At 29.4% G+C, this 21569-nt stretch overlaps 1 protein-coding gene across 1 annotated transcript in view; it reads right to left on the bottom strand.

Annotated features, from left to right (window-relative positions):
* LOC107452746 (fork head) overlaps positions 1 to 21168 on the bottom strand; it is a 100572-nt gene extending 79404 nt beyond the window's left edge. The window contains exon 1 of the transcript XR_001585233.3: positions 21103 to 21168. The gene's annotated coding sequence lies outside the window, so the exon portion shown is untranslated. The remainder of the gene's footprint in view (positions 1 to 21102) is intronic.
* Between the last annotated feature and the right edge of the window lie 401 nt (positions 21169 to 21569).

Here is a 21569-nt window from a genome sequence, read left to right as displayed (position 1 = left end):
AGAATGAGTGAATTAAAAATTGAAATTCCACGATGAATGAGACAATTAAATTTGAAATTTATATTTTTTTAATAATTTGTTTAAGTAATTTGACTGGCAAATGAAATAAATAAGGTAACAGCAAAATTGCATTATGAGATAGTTCAAATTACTTAACTTCTGGTTTAACGTTGAATTGATTTTTATGAGAATAAGTATGAATTAAAAGTTGAAATTCCACGATGAAGGAGACAATTACATTTAAAGTTTAATTTTTTTTAATGTTTTGATCAGCAAAAATAAAAATATTGATATCTATAGAAGTTAAAGTATCAGTTTGGTCCTACCATTCTAGTACATACTCTATTATAAATTCTGCTGAGTTTTTACAGAAGATACCATACAAATTTGCTGCAACTATGATATGGCGTTAAGTTGAACCATATTGTTTCATTCCTTAATCTTAAATGCATGATTAACTGAAAACTTATTCAATTTAACATCTTGAACGAATTACAGAAAATTTCCATGGTATAACGGTTTAAAGTACCGGTATTATAGTTCGATATTTTTGGCAGTACAAATAAACAGAAACGTATGTCTTTGGTCTGCTGTATTTCAAATGTAGAATGCATGTTGAATGTTGAAAAAAAAGTTGAATGATTCAAATTCATCCTTATTATTATTCATCCAACTATACTATGGCTTAAAGTTGAACCATATTATCACACTCTTTACACTTGAATGCATGATATTAACTGAAAACTTATTAAATTTAACACCTTACATAAGTTACAGAAAATTCGTAAGATATTATGGTCCAAAGTACCAATATTATGGTTCGATATTGTTGAGAGAGTAGATAAACGGAAACGTATGTCTTTGGTCAGTTATGCATCAAAGGTTGAATGCAAGTTGAATGTTGAAAAATAGCTGATTCAAATTCAACCTTATCGAAAAATGATAAAAAGAATAAACCTATAAGAATACTTTTATTTTATTATATTACTTTAGTACAGGGGATTTGTTCTTGCGTCTGATAAAATCCATAAGAAAGATAAAGTTATCAGCTTTCATCCGGTGTTGAGGTCTTCTTATCCTCCTTCGGCTTTATGCTGGTTGATCGGCACAAACGAAAAAGTGATAACAGGCCTCAATGTATGTCTTATCAGCAAAACTCGTTATTCGTCCTGAATTCCTTTTAGAGAAAAATGGATCAAAAATAAAATAGAATATATATAGAGATTGGCTAACGAATGGCTAAAGGTTATTTTTCGTTTGAAAGTCGTTTAAAAGATCTCGAATTATTAGTAGCCGTTAAATTGTAATGAATGATAATAAATTATTTCCATCTGAAATTTTTTTGACCTTCCCAACCCCCCAAAAATACGAGAATAGAATGAACATAGAATAAGTATTGATAGGGATGTTCTTCTAAAATCTCTCGCCAAAGAATATAAAAAATGACAGCTCTTAACTCAAAGAAAAGTTGTTATTTTAAACTATGTTTGCTGTAACGTTAAAAATAATTGTCTGGATTTAAAAAGGTTCAAACAAATCAAATATTTAGAAACAAATATCAAGCTTTTTAGAAAAAATTACCAATTTGGCGATCAAATTAAAAAGCAAAACAATTAAACTCAATAAATAATACAACATTATTATATTTTCTTTTCAAGTCAAGTTTTCAAAAAAGTTAGCAAATGCTTTTCAGTTTTACGAAACTTCTCATATATATTTTGCGTCATTTTCGTAATTAGTATTGAAGACGGTTTTTAAAGATAGACGAAGCTTACTCTAAAATTCATAAATAATTATTAGAAACACACAAAAGTTAAAAATAGAGCATATCGTTCGCTAAAAAGCGTTTTAATACACGGCGGTTCATCCATTGATGCGGAAATTGGTTTTAAAAAAATACTAACGGGTAACAATAAACATCGCGAAGAAAAAACAACCTAACATTGATTTTATTCACAGCCATAACTAACATAACTTTTTACCCATGATAGAAGTAATGATTTTCTTTATTTCTAGTAAATATTGCCTTATTTGTATTACAGTGCAAACGTATAGTGTGAGTCTGTGTTTGCGCAATGTAGGGGTACCACGAAACATCCTTTCGAGGTACCCCTACATTGTACTCCTATCTTCTCTTCTTAAACTATTATCATATCTCTGCTTACGAACAATCGAGCTTCCGAAAACAATGGCAAAATACTAAATTTGAGCAAAATCGGTCGAATAGTTTCTGAGAAATCGAATTTTACATATATGAGTTTTTTGAAAATTTATTTCTTAGAAACTATTCAATCGATTTTGTTCAAGTTTTGCTGCCATATAAAATTATATTCCTTAAAATAATTCAAAAAATGTTATACCTTACATACCATTATACCATACAAAAATTTCATCATCATTAAATAAAACTATAATAAATATTTACTAAAAATCATTTTTTGCACCTTTGGACTAGCTAATTGTATAATTGTGTTCAAATTTTTTTTAATTAGCTTGCAAAGTTTTCGAGTTATAACTATTGGGACAATATTTCCCAGATTGCAGCTTCCCCATAAACTTTGGGGGTCAGAAATCAGAATCCATCTAAAAAAAAGGCATGTTTATTCAGAGAAAGTACGCTTTTTTGTTTGATTTCGTGACATAAATTATCGTATGCCACTTATTAATTAGTATATTTGAGGTCACCTACTTAAACCATTAAGACCGAGTCCTAGAACGTGAAGATCCGATCATTAGATCAAAAGCTATTCTGGATGGACCTTTTATTTTTTTTTCGCATTATACACCATGTACGTTTAAATATAGTTAATAAATTTTAGTAAAATTTTGTGAAACTATTTTGAAATAAGTAAACCACAATTAACCCTTATAACACTGATTTGTACCGTTTTCTGCTCCACTAAAAAAAAAAAAACATTAATAATAATTTTTTTAAAAAAATCAGTGTTTCTTTGAACATGTTCAAGCAAGCAAAATTAGAAAAAATAATTGATTAGATGATTTTAGATGTTCCTATAGAACCAGATACGCGAGAAATTTTACCATATTATGGTTGTTTTGACTTTTTTTTCTCAGTGTGTATAATTTCAGAAAAAATCAGTTTTAATCAGTCACATTCTCTGAAAACTTTAATCTGAATCATAATGATTGTACTAAAATGATGGTACTAAATAAAGACGTCTTATCTAAAACAGTGCTAAAGAAGTAGAAAAAGAAATGAAATTATGAACTCAAAACTGCTATTTCAATATAGCGGCATAAACCCAGAGTTTACCAGGAACTAAAAACTAAAGAGAATACTAAAGAATAACTCTGATGACGTTTTGACAAAATGCCATATCCGTTACAACACGTGGTCCAGGTGTTTCGGATCTATCTTCTCTGATCAAACCTGATCCTTAATAGTCTATCATAAAACTACATGAAAAGATGGACTCGGTGAATTACCAGGTGGAAAAAATAAATTTATTTTTCCCACAACACTAAGTCCACTTGCATCATAAAAAATAAAAAAAGACTCGTTCTCTTTTAAAAATAAATAAAAGGAATAAAATGAAAACGGACATTTTATGCATGAGATGATTTTTATTCATAAAGGAAATTCGGAACAAATATGAGGATGAAAATTTTAAAGAGCACGATATAGTGAATCCGGAACAATCAAGGAGGGGAGGGGGTAGAAAAATCAAATTTACAAAGCTTATTGCGGTACTTTGTAATTGATCGTAAATAAAAACGGTGTAAAGTTTTTCCGTAAGTTGCGCTTCAGTGATTTAAGCATTGCGGTTTTGCTGTTGATTCCAATGAATAGTGAAAATTTATTCTTATTGTGGAAGAGCTGAGAGGTGGTGATGTAGATATGAATTTTGAATAAATTGGTTGTGTTATTAGTTTATTAAATTCAAAAGTATTGTAAGCAAGTTATTAAATTCCCTTTAGGCATTTGAAGTATTTTTCAAAATTTGTTTTTCACATTTGGGCCTTTTTTAAAAAGGAATAAATGAAAAACAGTGCAAAAATTTAGGTATTAATTTGTTAGTGTTAATTTTTTACCCATTATTTTGATGTTATGACACTAAAAAAGGTCATTCAAATATTACATAAGCGAATATCGGAGGGAAGGGTGTGTGATTTGCTTATTTGCTTATTTTGCTTATTAAGGTGGGAAAAAGGTGTATGGGTCAAGCTTACGCAATATATTAAAATCGCCCAATGTTTTAAATTTTTTTTTAAGGAAAGCAAAATTAAAAATAAAACAAAAAATTACTAGTGGAAATATTTCAAATTTTGTAATGAAAGTTAAACTTGTAGAAAGAAAAAATTTCTTCGACCAGTTTTGGAGGTTAACAGTTTTTAATATATTGAAGATTTCTGAAGAATATTCTATTCAAAATTTTGACATCATTCGGTTTAATTTAAAAACGTTAATTTTGTTTAATGCTAAATTGCATCTTACATTATAATTTAATCCAAAAATAGATTACTACAGTTAAAGTCAAAATTAAAGTAAAAACCAGAGGGAACCAGGTTACGAATTCCTTACGGAGGTCAGAGGGGGTTTTAAGATTTTTGAGTCACAGAATATCATGATGTAGCTTCAAATTAGAACAATATTAAGGTTTATATGGAGTAAAAAACGTAATAATTTCTTGCATTACTAGAAATTTAATGTGAAGTAAAAATGGAACCACATTTTAACTGGTGTTTTAATTTAGATAAAGGTATATTTCTTCATATTTGAAAGAGACGATTAGTACCATTACTTTTTTCTGAGTAATAATAGGAAAAAAATCTTGAAAAATTCAAGATTTTTGAGTCACAGACCATTTTGAAGTCGCTTCAAATTAAAACAATATTTTGGTCAATATGGAGAAATAAACGTGATAATTTTTAGCATTACTTTAAGTTTAACCTGGGGTAAAAACGGAAAAAAGTCTTATGTGGTATTCTAATTCCATTAAAAGCATACTTTATCATCATTTGAGAAATGATTAGTGCCATTGATTTTTGCTGAGTCTTAGAAAAGAAACAAAGGTTTTTAAGTTACAGACCACCACGAAGTTACTTCAATTTAGAACAATATTATGGTTTAAGAGGTTTTTTCAAACTTAAACTGATATTTCTGACAGTGCATGTAAGTAAGCGTCCATAGCTTGATTTTCTTAAAAAGAACAATAACAAAACCAAAACTCTACATCTCAAGAAAACATTCTCCGAAATCATGAGCCAGCACGTGCTGCACGTCAAAAACTGACCATTTGGACTAAGTACTCACCTTTGACCCACTTTAACTTCTCCACCCTTTTGTGAACTTCCATTTCCAACCAACTACATGGAGATGACAGCCAACGTGGGGGGCCTATGACCCAGGATAAAGGCCCCCTACAGAAACCAACTGAACACCTGCGAATGTCCTATGACAAAACTTTAAATCGATCACGCCTTCGTTCTTAAAGTGACTCACAGGTGAGTAAAAATAAACATTGACCACAAGTCTTGTTTAGTAGTGTCCTTTCACACCGGATTCCCTCTTGATGTCCTAAGAAGTGATGTCAGTTTGTGGAAGTTGGACATTTCATCAGTGATGTGGTTGCTTTGGGAGACGTGACTTTTGCAAGAGGTGTTTGCTGAACTTGCAATTTGTCAGGATTTTGTCCCGAGGTATCTTGAAGGAATTCTTCCAGCTTGCTTGCTTAGCAGATCATTCAAACAGGTGCACCCAAAAGCCTTATTTGCAGAAAGCATATGGATTTATAAGTATTATTATTATTTTTAAGACACCCTCCCAGAATAAAGCACTTCTGACCCCGTGAAGTTATTGGAATATTTTTAATATTGTTGTATGGAAGATAATGCAGAAAGTCAAAACGAAAAACATTTTTGGTAAAGGATAATCGCTGAAAATATTTCTAAGAATTTGAGATGGCTTGTACTTATTGGTTTCTAAACCCATACGCTGCGTGGATGAATTTTTCATAAGGCTTTTATAAAAAAAATTGTTTTTCATCTGTAATATAAAAATTTGACTTGAAATATCGTTATTCAGGACATTTTGAAACTTTCTAACAATTGCTTAAAACTCAAAGAATAAGCAACAAACCGAATGAATAAATACTTCAATTCAATCATTTCTAATAAAATGTCTTTTAGCATTTTCATAACTTTCCTGGATCTAAAGCAAAGATATTATCCAAATATTTTGAAGGAAAAGACATCAACAGCATTTTTTTAAGTTGTTCCATAGACAACCTCATATAAAATTATTATTAAAGCATCAGGTGATTGAAAAAGCTCACTGTGCAAAATGGATTCTAAAATTTCAGGAAACTTTCTTCGTTTTTGATGAAACCGTTTCCTGGTTCTGTAGGGGGCCACCTAGTATATGCTCCAAGCTAAAATTTTGTCAGAATGAGAAACTAACCATCGTCACTTGTTCGAGGATATTAGTTTCGTCAAAGTTAAAAAAATATTTTATCATACTACTTTTTTCCAAAAAAATAAATAAGTAAATAAAAGATTACAGAATGTGTTCAACAAATTACCCTGAAGATGTACTGATATTAATTAACTTAACTTGATGTTGATATTAAAATGAACCGTAAATTTTTAGTGCAAGTGAAATAAATGTCACAATTAGATGTTCAATGAATGTCACTAAATAGATCCTGTTATTTCAGATTTTTATATATTCTTTTCTCAATTAAAGAATTTGAATTAGAAGAATAAAAATAAAAGAGAGAGAAGGAATTGAGAAATGAGTAAAAGAGGATTGAGCGTTTGCCTTTCACTGTGGTTACCCGAGTTCGAAACCCAAAAATGGCTGGTTGATACGAATTCTACATCCGGCTCGCACCAAACACAGTGCTGGCATAAAATATCCTCCGTGGCAGACGGATCGTATATTAGAGTCCCCTTGACGTCAGGCTAACCATGGGTGGTTTTCATGGTTTCCCATTCCATGTAGCGCAAATGCGGATTCGTTCTATCAAAAAGTCGTCTAAGATGGCAAATTTCTCCCAATACTTGATCCAGGAGTTCCCTTGTCTTCTGGATCGGGTTCAAAATTACAAGGCTACGGAGTTGAACATTGGCAGTCGTAAACTCAGAATTAGGCAGGTTGTTCAGCAACGGTTATAGAATAAAATAAAGAATTATTGCAAATGATGGAAAATACATTGTTGATTTATAAACTATATTTTTATGAAAATGGGTGACATTTCATTTGGCTTCAATTCGAAAGTGGATTTTTGCAAAGATCTGAATTGTGAACAATTCTAGACCAAATTACGGTAAAAAAAGTATGAATAACTAATGCTAAAATCATAGCTAATTTTTTCATAAAATCCATTTTTACCGTGAAATTTTATACCGTATATTTTGCAATAATAATTATTTAACTACAGTAGTTCAGTGATTCTTCAACAAATATTACAGTAAAATTTACGGTATGTAAGATTTTTTAGTTCCGTGAAATTATACGGTAAAAATGGATTTTACTGTAAAAGTACACCGATCGTGCCAGTAGGGGAGAGTGGGGTCAATTGTAACATTTTTTACTTAACTATTTTTAACTAACAAAAAATCCAATATATTATTAGTATTAATTGACAGACGAGTAAAGTAGACTCTCCTCTAGTAGAAAAAAAATAAATACCTTATTTTAAATGTTGTTATATTAGTTATTAACAATTTTTGACAGTCGTGCAGTTGTTACAATTGTCCCCACTTACGGGGTCAATTGTAACAGTTCATAAATTCAACTAAAACATAGTTAATTATACATATTATCATAGTTGTGATATATTTTTTTATTGATCAAAATAGTAGTGATATTTTAGGAGTAAAAATAATAATGAGCAGAGACCTAAAGGGTTAAACTTTTAACTTTAAGGGGTTAAAAATTTTAATTTATGCTGTGAAAGGTGACAAATAAAATAATGCACATGCAACATAATATAAATGATATAGGAAACTATTGGTGGTTCTTAAAGAGTTAAGTAATGGTTTGTAAACATAAGATTATTTATTTTCAGCTGTTACAATCGTCCCTTTACTTATTGTTACAATCGTCCCCAAGACGCCATTTCAGCTTCATTTGTTAAAAACAATGCTAGTTAATTAACAAAACTAATCTTTTTTTTTTTAAATGTTAATTAAGGTGTCCACTTACATATTCGGTTAATAATTTTTATTTGTTTAAACAAAATTACTTTGTTACAATATAATATTCTAATACCAAAAAAAGTACTTACGTAGCGTGAAAATATCTTTTGTGATGTAACTCTTTCAAAAGTACATAAAAATGGTTGCCAGCAGGGGTGTACATGTAGATTTATTAAATACACCTTGTGCGCCACCTAGGAACCAAATCTAGAACCCGACACTCGAAATTTTTGCTCTGTTACAATCGTACCCTGTTACAATTGACCCCACTCTCCCCTACACTTTACCGTGATTTGATCGGGAATCTTTACGGTGTGATATAGATCTTAAAACATAAAGAAATTTTGTTCTCATTGGTATAAATCTAAAATATGTCTTTCATAAAAGAGTCTAACATCTTCTACTTATGATTTATCTTCATGCACTATAATATATATGTATATGGGTGATTTTTTTTAAACATGACAATTCGGACCAAAAAATTTCTTCAAATTCAAAGTCTTCAAAATAATCTAATTTTTTTTATGCTTCTTTAGTTCAATTTATTAATATCTTACAGACAGCAGTGTAGTTTATTGACATTTACTCGAGAAAAAAAAAAAGAAGAAAAATTGAAATTCACCAAATCTCGAATGCCAGGAAAATGACATATTAGCTTAGAAGTTTAAAAAACAGTCATTTTAAGTTAATAGTAAGTAACTCAACTTAAGCCTTCATGTTAGATGGACCACAAATTGTTTAAATTAATTCTTTTTATCCACTGTAGAAAGAATCAATTTTTTTTTGTTGCTGATATGTACAGAATAAACTTTTGTACAATAATCAATCATTAAATAAATAAATAACTTTGATTACAATCATGCATAATATTACAATCAATTAATCAATTATGCATGATATTACAATCATGCATAAATTTGGCATTAGGTTAATATTTGCTTTTCCTCCTTACAGTATTAGCATTTAAAAAAAAATGTTGGTACACTTCAATGTCCTGGAATTCATAAGCCAGGAAAATGACAAATTCGCCATAGGAAACAAACAAATTATTGACAGCAATTTTTTTTTTAAACGAAGTTTTTGTAAATAATACCCTCTGCGTACATTCTGGAAATCCTTACACTGGTTGTGATAAAAAAATTAGATATTGAAAAATTTATGGGAAGTTTTGAAGCTAGTTATTATTGGAAACATTGTTTGGTACATGCCAAGAAAATGACATTTTGAAGTTCAATTAAATTTTTTTACTATACAAAACAGTCAATGCTAGTGCAAAATCATTTTAAAATGCTAACAGCAGTGCAATTTATTAATTTTTTTTTAAAAAAAAAGCTCTTTTAGTATTATAATATTAGATCTTGGAGCAAAGGACAGTGAATTGCCATATTTCGTGAGAATCACCCATATATATACTTAAGCATTTGGTTTAATGTATTTTTATCGCTTTTAAAATCCCTATTTCTACGAGCTATCGACAAAATAATACTGCAAGCAAGCGCTGAAATAAATTGTAACATTCAGGTATATCAACAGAAGTAACATTAAGGTTACAGATACATAGAAATAGAAATTTTTTCCTTCCGTTAAATATGTTTTTTTTTTCTTTCACGTTTTTTCAACTTTATTAAATCTATATCCCTTAAAGCTTGAAAATCTAACTGTATACAATTTGGAATAGTTGTTGCAGGATTCATTACTTTTATTTGTTTTCCAAAAATTGAAAATATATTTTTGATTTAGATAGATAAAAATAAATTACAAATAGGCAATTTCAATTCCTGAGTTAAAAAAATTTAAAAACTCCTTTTAGATAATGCTAAAAAAATTAAAGTGCTGGTTTATATTTTAAAAATAAAATTTAAATGGTTCAGTTCAAAGTATAATATTTTAAACTATATTAAAATCTAGAAACATAAATTTTTTTTCAAAAATATTAAACTTTTTAAAAGTCATTTTGTAAAATGTCTTAAAGCTATTTTTTCATATTTACCAAATGATACAATATTAAAAAAAAATTCAAAAGAATGCATGCCCTTTTGAGCAAAACAAATTCAAAAATATATCCCAGATCTCTTTAAACATTTTGATGAACAATTCTACGCAGTTTATTGTTGAAGAGGTAATAGCTGTAGCACTCACTGTTTAATGATTGATAAATTTCAACCCCATTTTAATTCTTTTTGGAAAGAAAAACGATATATAACATGGTAAAATTCTTACAAATAAAGTGTTCTTTTCCCATAACGGAATAAAAGGCGGTTGTCTTATAAGGAAAATAAACTTTTTCTCGAACCAATAATTCATTTAACTCATTTATAAAGAAGATACGGCACTATTCTATGGTTATGGTGTTTAAATCTTTGACTCCAAGACATCTCCACTCCATTAAAATAAAGAGGAGCGCAGTTCAGACATAACAATTTATGCAAAAGCACGTAGAGTTCTCAACAGTACCAGCTGCACAACTTTCTCAATGCTTTAAAACCGATGGTCCGCAATCCACCCCCAGAGAGCTTTGATTGTCTGGATAGAACGAGTCTAGGTTTTAGATTTATTTTTACTACTTAAAGTTAGCAATCTAATCCTAGTTACGCCCTTGGTTAAGGCCAATATTTCTGTAAGACCACATGCCAGAGACGGTGGGTACGTGCTTTTTCGGGGAAAAGTTAAGAAAAAATGTACAAATGTCGTAAGAGGTTTGCAAATAGTCTGGTATGAGAGTAAGAGAATAGGTCATGTTAAAAATATGGATGTGTTTACCACATAGAATTACTAGACAGATTTTAGAATTACTTATGAGTCTTAAATATTGAAGTTTGAACACAACAAGTCAAGCAATATTTTCTCTTTATTATTAATAAAACAAAGCACAAGAGATAAGTTTGGTTTTAGAGAAATTATTTATTTCATCCGGCATTTGTAATTATAGATTTCATCAAATGCCGCACAAATATGGGAGAGTTTTAATTAAGGAAATCACAGCGAACTCAAGAGTTCTTTTGTTTTCTGCGTTTGACTGGAATAGTTCATATTATATATATGAATGAATTTTCTTCATAGAAATAATATACAATTTTTTATATAACTAAGAAACTGAATGAAATGTCAAATGGTTTTGACGTTACTGGGGGAAAAAACACATGCACCATTCTGGTAAATAAAACCGAAATGTACGTTAAACCATTCATTTTGTAATTCTTCCGTTCGTATGGTAAAGGTTTACCAGAAATTGTGATTTTCAAAATAATATTTTTTATTACCTCACAGTAATATATATGAAAGCAATATATATTAGTAATATATATGAAACTAAAAAGTAAATTTAAATAAATAAATAGTTTTTATGCAACGCTCGAGGTATCATTATAAAAATTACCAAATTTTATCTTATATTATAAAACTATATTTAATTTTTAATTTCGACAAAATCATTCCAAAGCGCTTCGATAAAAATTACCAAGAGTTCTGGTTTTTTCATAGAGCCAGAAATACTGTATATTTTAAATATACTGTTAGTTTTGACCATATTTTTTTTATTTTTTTCGTATCAGAGTACGAATGCGTGTTATATTCAGAAATTCTTTCTTTTTTCGGATAGGTTAACAAAAAAATAGCAGATATAAGTATTGCACTCCTTAAATCCACTTTAATAATCGAACGTTTATAAACGGTGATATAAATAAAATTCATATAAAAATATGTCCAGGATAATGGAAATTTGAAAAATAAACGTAAAATTATCAAACACTTTAATTAAGAATGGCCGTGTTAAGAAAAACTCTGAGTTAAAAATAAAATTTAGTACATCCACTTATGATTACAAGGGCGTTTGTTCTTTGTTACATTTTTATTACAGTAAAATTTTTAAAAAGTGTTGCATTCAATGTAAGAAAATTACTTAACATTTTATAATTTAATAGAAAATTCATTTCTCAATGAGGTAACCCAGGTTCGAATCCCAGCGGTGGCTGTTTGATATCAAATTTGTTCCCGGCTCGCACCAACCACAGTGCTGACGCAAATTACTCTAAGTGGTAGAAGGATCATGTCTTGGAATCCCCTTATCGTTGCTAACCGTGGGAGGATTTCCTGGTTTTCCTCTTCATGTAGCGCAAATGTGGGTTAGCTCCATTAAAAAGTCTTCCACAAAGGCTAGTTTGTCCCAACATTTTATCCGAAAGTTCCCTTGTGGCCTGGGATAGGTTCAAAATTACAAGGGTACAGAGTTGAATATTGGTAGTCGTTAACGCAGAATTATGACGGTTATTCAACGACGGTTATAAAATAAAATACAATTTCATGGAAACAAATTTCCCCCAAATGCCACATAGAAGTGAGAAATAAAAATAACTAGTCTTTTTCAACAATTTCCTGAAAGTTCTATACAATAATGTGTGTCCTGTGCAATATTTTTATGTCGATTCTGTCTCCCCATCTAGCTTTTATTAACTTTTATAGAACCGATAAAGAAAAATAATAATGTCATCTTGATTGAAACCATCGTTTAAATTATCAAAGTTTATGTGATAAGATCGTTTTTTTTTACAAATTTTGGAGCATATTTTTCGCTGTAATGTTTCATAAAAAGATCATATAATAGATATAAACCAAAAATAAGCGCTTGTGCTACTTTGACAGCATGAAGAGGGATTTTAGGGCAGTTTGAAATTGAAACTATTATAAAGTAATGACTCATATTCTTCACATTAGTAAACCACGCGCTCTTTTTTTTTGTCTAATTGGAAAATTGGATGAAAATCTACATAAAAAATTTTCTGTTAAGTGCGTCTGTTTAGATTACTGAGGAATATAACACATAAACGTCAGGAAGTATTATTAAAAACTGACTGGATGTTTGAAACATGTGCAAAGCACTCACAATTGGCCATTGCAAAAAAAAAAAAAAAAAAAAAAAAAAAANAAAAGAAATCCTACTTTTTGCTAAGAGACATTTTAAAAACTCGGAAAGTTTAAGAAAAAAAAAAACACCTCCCCATGCACCCAACGTAGTCGATTCAGATTAATGCCTGCTTTGATCTCATCAAAAAATAATTAAATTAAATAATGAATAGAAATTAATTGTTTTAAATTATTCTATAAACACTATATATAATGAATTTTATACCTTCATTTAATAAATTTTTTGTGTATCTTATATGATAGATAGCAATTCATCAAAGATTTTGACGAGATTTGAAATTTCCTACAAAAATACAGTACACATGTTAAAAAAAAATTTAAAAAAAAAGACAGCTAGTATATTATGAAAAAGGTTTATAAATGTTACTTTCCAACTTTGAAGCGGCTTTTTTTCTTACTAGAATGGAAAATATAAACTTGACAAAATTATGGTAAAATCTCGAATCTGTAGGATGTATGTGTGTATGGACCTGGAAAAAAAAAAGAGAAAAAAAAAAGAAGAAAGAAAAAAAAGGAAGAAGAAAGGAAAAAAGAAAAAAAAGGAAAGAACTAAGTAGTCTCTATACAATTACAAGTGTGAAGATATTTTACTTTTATTCATTTAGTTATTTTTTTTTTTTGAGCCATAAAAAACTTCACAATGTTAATAGAACTTTTAAGCATATAATATATTCTTTTTTTTAGTCGGCACTAAATAGTGGTCTTAATCGTTAAGGGGAGTCCGTAGGGCATCTGTCATTAATGCTAAAACTGACCTCTTCCGTTGTACCTTTTCTAAGAAACTACTTATGGTATCGCTTCGAAATTTCTTTTTGAGGATATTTGAGATAATGTCAGTTGTATGCTGTTAGATAATGTTTTAGCGTCAACAGGAATACTTTTTGAGTTATGAAAGATTTCAGATGAAACTTTTTAAGAAATTAAAAATTCTGAGTTCATAATTTTTTAAAAACTTTTCTACAATATAGGAGAGAGTCGGGTAGCCCCGTCCACCGGGTATCTCCGCCAGCAGTCAATTTCATATGTATAGAATATTTTTTCAAGTCAATGGGCCATCGGACATTAATTGTTATATTAAAAAAAGAGTATTTTTAAAGTTTCAAGTATTTATGCTGCTGTAACATGGTAAACAATAGTTTTTAAAATATGTTGAATACAGTAGTCATGAAATTCAGAAAAATTGGTTGAATGTTTCGATTANTCTGTTTCGGATTTTCTCAATATCAACGGATTCATTGATCTGGTCTGACCCCGCCAGACCAGATGGGAATTAGCAACAACAACAGCAACAATTTTATATAAAAATTAAATTTTATAGTTCTCCTTCGTGTGGTATCTTTCAAAGCAGGCTCCAATATGAAGCCCTGGTTTTCGAGAACATGTGTCGCAAAAGTAATTAGTTCGGCTTCTTCCGCCTTTCATTTTTGTGTGTGAACATACAGAGCAATCTTAACTCTTTACATCATCACAGTGACGCAATATATGTAGTTAGCAATTAAGCTGTGGCTAACATCTTTGCTATGGTGGCTGAGAGCAGACATACGACTGGAACGGTAAAAAAGCGTTGGTGGCTGAGACATACGACCGCCAAGGGGTAAATACATATCTTAAGCAGGAATTTTTAAAAAAATCATAAATTGCGAACTTTTGAATTTTTTAAAATGACCTCAGTTCAGAATTTAAACGATTTTTGACAAAGGTATGTATTAACATTTATCACGGTGTAAACATGTATGTGTAAATATTCTGCGAAAAAGAAATTTGAAGCAATATCTTGTTTAGATGCTGAACAAAGGTACATTGAAAAAGGTCAGTTTTAGCATTATTGGTATATGACCTACCGACTCTTCTAAATTATTTAGATGCCAAAAAAATATAAGCAATGATACACATGAATGTAAACAATGTATGTCTTTTAAAGCTTATTAAAAATCGTTAATAGAAAAACTCAGTTTTTGTGCATTAACTGAAACAGCATTGTGAATAGACTTTGTTCGATCAAAGGAGTTACCTTGTCTTCTGAGATGGGTTCAGAATTACATTGATAGTTGATATTTGCAAACCCATACATTGATGGTTGTAAACTCAGAATTGGATTCGCTGTTAAACACCGGTTATAAAATATAAAATGTTTGAGTTGTTTCATATATTTCACTTTCGAAGTTTTATATTGGTCTAATTTTGAATCTTAAACTCCTGATTAGTAGAAAATCGTCCTCAAATTTCCAAATACGGAACTATGGTTATTAGACTTATGATTTCCAGATATCGGAATAAAAACTACTCGGTCACTCATCGAAATTTACTAAAAACGAGATAGAGCCTTTTTTTGGAGTGGTAAAAAAAGCCCTTGACTGTTTTTTACATTTCTTTTCTGAGAAATTGTTTGCTCTCAGGTGTCGAGTCAAAATACTTTGGCCGTTTTTAACATTCGCGTTAAATATGAATTATTTTTTACGCCTCAGTTAAAATTTAATTCAAGTAAATTTTATTTAAATTTATGTAAATTTACTTTTTAAATTAATGTAAATTTACTTTTTTAAACAATGCAAAGTTAATTTTTAAATTTACTTTTCAAACTTATATAAAGTTACTTCAATAAATCCAATTGTAATCTATTATGTAAATTCCTTTTTCAATTTATGTATATTTCCTTTAATAAGTCTTATTGTATCTTTATACTCGTAATGCCGTGAAAAAGTGAGAAAATTTTATTTAATTTCTAATGTGATCGGATAATGAAATCAGTCATTTATTAGAATTAAAAAATTCATGTGTCTTTGTGATCACATTACACATCGGGCACTGTATTTGTATGTAATATTTAAAATTTAATTTAAGTTCATTTAATATTCAAAATTTAATTTTCAGTAAATTTATGTAAATTTGCTTTTTAAATTTATCGAAATTTACTTTAATAAGCTCTATTTTAACCAATAATGTAAATTACTTTTTAAATTTATGCACATGTACATTTATAAATCCTATCGTAATCTATTATGTAAATTACTTTTTAAATTTATGCAAATTTACTTTTGTAAATCCCATCGTAATTTATAATATAAATTACTTTTTAAAATTATGTAAATTTACTTTTATAAATTCTATTGTAATCTATTATATAAATTTCTATTTAAATATATCTAAATTTGCCTTAATAAATCCTATTGTATATTTTATACTCGTAGTCCCATGAAAAACTGAGAAAATGCAATCTGATTTCTAATATGATTGGATAGTGGTACAAGCCCTTTATTAGAATCAAAGCCTACAAGTACCGTTGTGATCACATTAAATGTTGGGCCCTGTATTCGTATGTAAAATTTAAAATTTTTAAGGAAAAACTATTTTACGCAAATTATTTGTAAATGAAAATTTGGTAGATACTTTTACACTTTCAGAACCGTTTCAGAATGGGTTCACCGTTCCAACGGTGAGCTCATTATACGGAAAAAGTTTTCTGCAAAGTTTGGTGAACTTAATTGTGTTTGGTGTTGAACTTAACAGTGTATTCGTTAAGATGAATCATAGTATTGAGTAATCAAATTCAAGAAATATAATTATATGATTTAAGTTAAACCCTTTAGAAATAGCAGCAAAAGTTTCTATAAGTCTGGATTAGCATTCAAAGAAAATTTAGACTCAAAAACAACACTATCAAATAGAACTAATGTCAAAAATTAGTTAAAAACATCCTCATTTACTAGGATCTAATAAGTAAATATACTGCTCACATCACAAGGTTCAAGGATGTAGGAAATAATTATTCTAAGAAAAATATTTGTTATGAAGGTTGAACTGTAGCTGTGACATTATTTTCAAGTGACTAACTAAAACCAGACAACAGACATATTTTGTCAATTAAAAACTAGACAGAAAACACCCCTTTATTAAATATCATACTACCTATGACACTTCTCACCCTTCATATCTCATGTCCTGCTTTTCAGACACATTTGCATATGTTTTTTTTTAGATCATAATCATTTGAATTGTATCCTCTGCAAAAAAGAATATTGCTCTGCGACAGTGTCAAGACTTTTTTAGAGACAGTTTATGATACACCTGCATCAAAATATCCGGAAAACTCAAAAAATTTATAAAAAAGCACCTTGCCCTTTTACGCCCACCTCTAACTCGTCAGCTTTTGCTTATAAACTCAGCAGGGATGCGCGGCGTTTTCAAAGTAACTTACGCCTGCCGTGCTTTATGTCGGAAGTCCTGCGTAATCTCATTTATTGTCTGTAAGTGCCCTTCTTGTGAGCGACTTTTATGTCTATGAAGAGAATAGAGCTTGCGTCACGATGTTGTAAACTGGCAGGTGGCATTTGCGTCTTTAATGTCATATTTGGCACTAATTGCAGGTGCGTGTTCTTCATTATGCCCTAGTCAGCAGAGCAGAAGAAATTCAGAAAATAAGAGTTTTATTCTATCTCTCTTTTGTTTGGTAGTCACATTTAAGATTAGTCAATATGAAAACGTGCCAGTATAATACGATACACGCGACCTAAGTGACGATGAGTTGTTTTCGCTTTCTCTAGTTTATTTTGGTATTTGCCTTGGCGTTAACTTGGTGTGGAAAACACCGCTTGGTTATTTCTTATAATAAAATTTTATTTAACATATTTTGTGTATAACAGTGTATTTTGCTTTCTATTGAAATGTTAGCTCAACCCAAACACGCAAACATTAGATATTTTATTCATGTCATTAGCTAACTAAATGGGTGAGCTGCGTTTACTAGTTTATTTTTTATGCAAACAGGAAAGAATGATTGCAGACAATTAGCGTGTTGAAAGGAAAAACCTAACATTTTAGATTCTTCGTTAATATATTTCTGTGTGTTATCGTTTGAGGTTTGGAACACAAAACCTGTTTTAAAGTCCGTAAATTTTTGTGTTAAAAATTACGATTGGTAACTTTTACTTTCAATAGTTTAGATACAATTTTCTTTTATACCTTCCTACGCAATGTTTGATTCTATACGAAATAAATTTTGCTTAAATAACAACTCAACACCTATAGAAAATGTTTCCCCCTACTCTGCTAGAGATTTCTCTGAAAAAAAAAATGGTTAAATAACAATTTATTTCATTGTTATTTGACCATATTCAAGCAAAATAGTTAAATAACCGTAAATAAGAAGATAATCAAACAGTTAACTGCGGGATAAACTGTTTATTAACTGCTTTCTCCTTATACGGTTAAGCAACCTGAATTTTATTGCACTAACTAAGCAAATCTAATGAAGGCACTTAGTTTATTGCAACTGCGTACATATAGTCGTGAGGGATAATTGTTCAGTCTCATGACCAACTGAACTGGGGCTCGAGTCCCAGTGTTGAAAATACAATATTGCCTTTATTCTCTTCAACACATGTAGTAATTTCAGTGCTATGTACTCCACAATTTGTGTTAACATAACACTAATGCAAGACATAACTACGTCTAGTTAAATTTCTATTTCATAGTTTTGAAACCATGCTATTGTAAATGGTTAAGAGACCGTATAGTTTTGTATTCATGGTTTTATAACCGCACTAGTTGCTAACGGTTTCAAAGCAGTAAAGGTAAAAAATATTCTTCACCGTAAATATTACGGTTAATGGGATGGATAGACTGCTGCCTGTAATTTTACCATAATTTTAGAATGAAAATTCTAATAGCGTAATAACACTATTTCTTGAATAACTTTTGTTTAAAATACATATTGTATCATGCTGAATAGACATAGCATATTCTCTATCATTTAATAATTGAATTTATATTTTATCCATTCATTTTCTCAATAAATATCACTTTTTTTTAAGCAGAAATCAAACTGTATAAATAAATTATCTTTCTGTAACCATCTAAAACATTTACACAAATGCTTGAGGGTCGTTAAAGGTTTGCTGCAATATTTTTGTCTTTGTAAAATAGTCGTTATTAACTCCTCCCCCCCCCCGAAAAGACATTTATAATTTCTAAAACCTTTATTAAAGGAGAATTTCAAGCTTGACATCTTAGCTACAGTATGTATCCTGCAGCAAAAAATTATGTGTCTTCATAAGGTGGACTTAGTTGGCGCGGATAAAATTCCGGTTGTTTTACCGAATTAAATTAAAATAGTCAGTAAACAATTTTTCCCAAAATATAAAATTTTAATACTATAACGATTTTTCTCACAGTTTGATTATTATCTTTTTTTTTTTTTTTTCCCCAATGGCAGGCACTGAATTTGAATTTTTTGCCTATACTATGCCAGAATTGTTGCTCATTTCGCGTTACCCAGTGGGCACCTCTGAACCAAAGTCACGGAGGCGAGCAACATTGCCCACGCCACACTGCCACAAACCCGTTTATAAGGTGGGCCACATTTACACATCATACACACACACAACAGAGGACAGCACAAAAAGAGAGAGAAACATCCATGCCCAGAGCGGGCACGCTAACCGCTCGGCCGGCAATTATTATTATCTTTTTATGGTAATTTGACTGTCTTGGTTGAATATGGTAAAATGGCAAATAAATAAATTGTTATTTCAAATAGTGTATTATATTTTTAAGAAAACGCTGCGCTTTTATTGTATTTCTTCAATTACATAACTACGGAATTGCCAAAATGATCATCTTATTAAATCGGATTTAAAGATGCCAATGCTTGTTTTTACCGAGCGAAAAACAATTTTTTTTGTTGAAAAAAAACAGAGCTTTTAGTATGACTTAAATTTGTAACTGCTACAGTGATCGTTTTTATTCGAAGCCAAAAAAGTTTAGAAAGTTCCTTTTTATTTTTATTTGAAAATTTTGAACTTGTTGACTATTTCAAAACATCTCAATTGCTTTTTTAATGAGTATTTTTGATAAAGGAGTTCCCTGCTCATAAATTTTTATTTTATTTCATTTCTGATAGAAAGACGTTTGAAAAAAAATGTCCTAACCCCAAAACTTTAAGTATAGAAATCAAAATCATTAGTTGTACTTAGATATAAAAAATGTAGTAAATATCACCTAAAAATAAGTTAGTTTAAATAATTCAATTTAAACAAAATCACCATAGTTTTTTAAGAATTTTTAGCTTGAAATATGATATGTGGAGATATTTAAAACATAAAAAAATCATTAAAGGAGGATTATACAACTTACCATTTAAATCCCTATGTAAGGCTGGCTGCTACATTCAGAACTACGCAACTAAATTTCCTGATGAAAAATTCAAATCTTAATATATTTCGTTTATTAGAAATAGTTTAATATTATTTCAAAGAATATTAATGATTATTTATTGTTTATTGCATACGAATCATGAAAAGGAAAAATCATAAGTTGATTTTAAATAGACTAAGAACTATTAATTGTTATTTACTATGAAATTCTTTGATTTGCAAAATAATTTATTAATAAAGAAACCTTATATGCCAATAAATTAGGATAATTATGATAAAAACTGAACTTTATAAAATTTTTAAGTGTTCAAGAAAAAAGAAAAATTCACTTTTTTTAATATTTGCAGAAAATAGAAAAATGATACAATTGAAGCAAAATATGATTTTGACAATCTAGGCTTTGGGAAATATAGTGAAAAGTCACACTTTTTCAATGGTTGTCACTTTTACAATAAGACTTTCTATATTGTTTCGAGATAGGTACTTAACAAAATACCACAAATTCTGCTAGATCATAAAGCATAACCATGTCATATTGCCTACAAGGAAATTAAAGTATTTTTCATCAGAAACGCTCTCCTAAATCCTTTCAAAATGTAACTTATCATCATTGTGTTGCCGCAAGCCTTTCAAAAATGTGCATTATTAAAATATATGTTTTACTTGAAATTTAATAAAAGTTTATATTAAGTTTATGAAAACACGGAGTTAATAATATACGTAATTGTTTCTCAAAAAAACAAATAATAATTATAAATAAATGAAAATACTTTCATGTAAATCATTGCTTTTGGAAAATAATACACCATTAGTAATAAAAATGAAAAGTGTAGTAACTAATAAAAATATCAATATAAAGTACACTTACACATTTCCTTTACAGCATATAGCTTGAACAGCCTTTTCTTCGGACGTTGCGATAAAAATACTAAATTCTTATATCCAGGAAAGAGAAAATATTTTTTTCAACGGGAGCACAAATAAGTAATTTTCTTTCTTTTTTTTTATCTTGTAAAAATTATCACCTAGCATAAATAAGCTTTTTCTTTTTCTACATTTGTGTTTTAGTTTTAAAGGACTTTTATTTTGGCATCCAACCTTAATACAATAAATTAAATTCAAAACAAGCAGGCTTGATAAACTTTTCAGGGAGTTGAGTGCTCCTTTTTAATTGGAAAAATAATGTAGTTGGCTTTTTACAAGGAAATCAATTCAAATGTAACTAACTAATCAGCTTCAGATATCCATCATATAGATACGTAAATATATTTTTTAGTTATTCTTAATTATGAAGTTATTTGTGTTACGTTTTTGTTTTAACAACCTCGCCAGCTT

This window comes from Parasteatoda tepidariorum, chromosome X2 (assembly GCF_043381705.1).
Source record: "Parasteatoda tepidariorum isolate YZ-2023 chromosome X2, CAS_Ptep_4.0, whole genome shotgun sequence".
NCBI lineage: Eukaryota > Metazoa > Arthropoda > Arachnida > Araneae > Theridiidae > Parasteatoda > Parasteatoda tepidariorum.
This window is presented reverse-complemented; position numbering and strand designations above follow the sequence as displayed.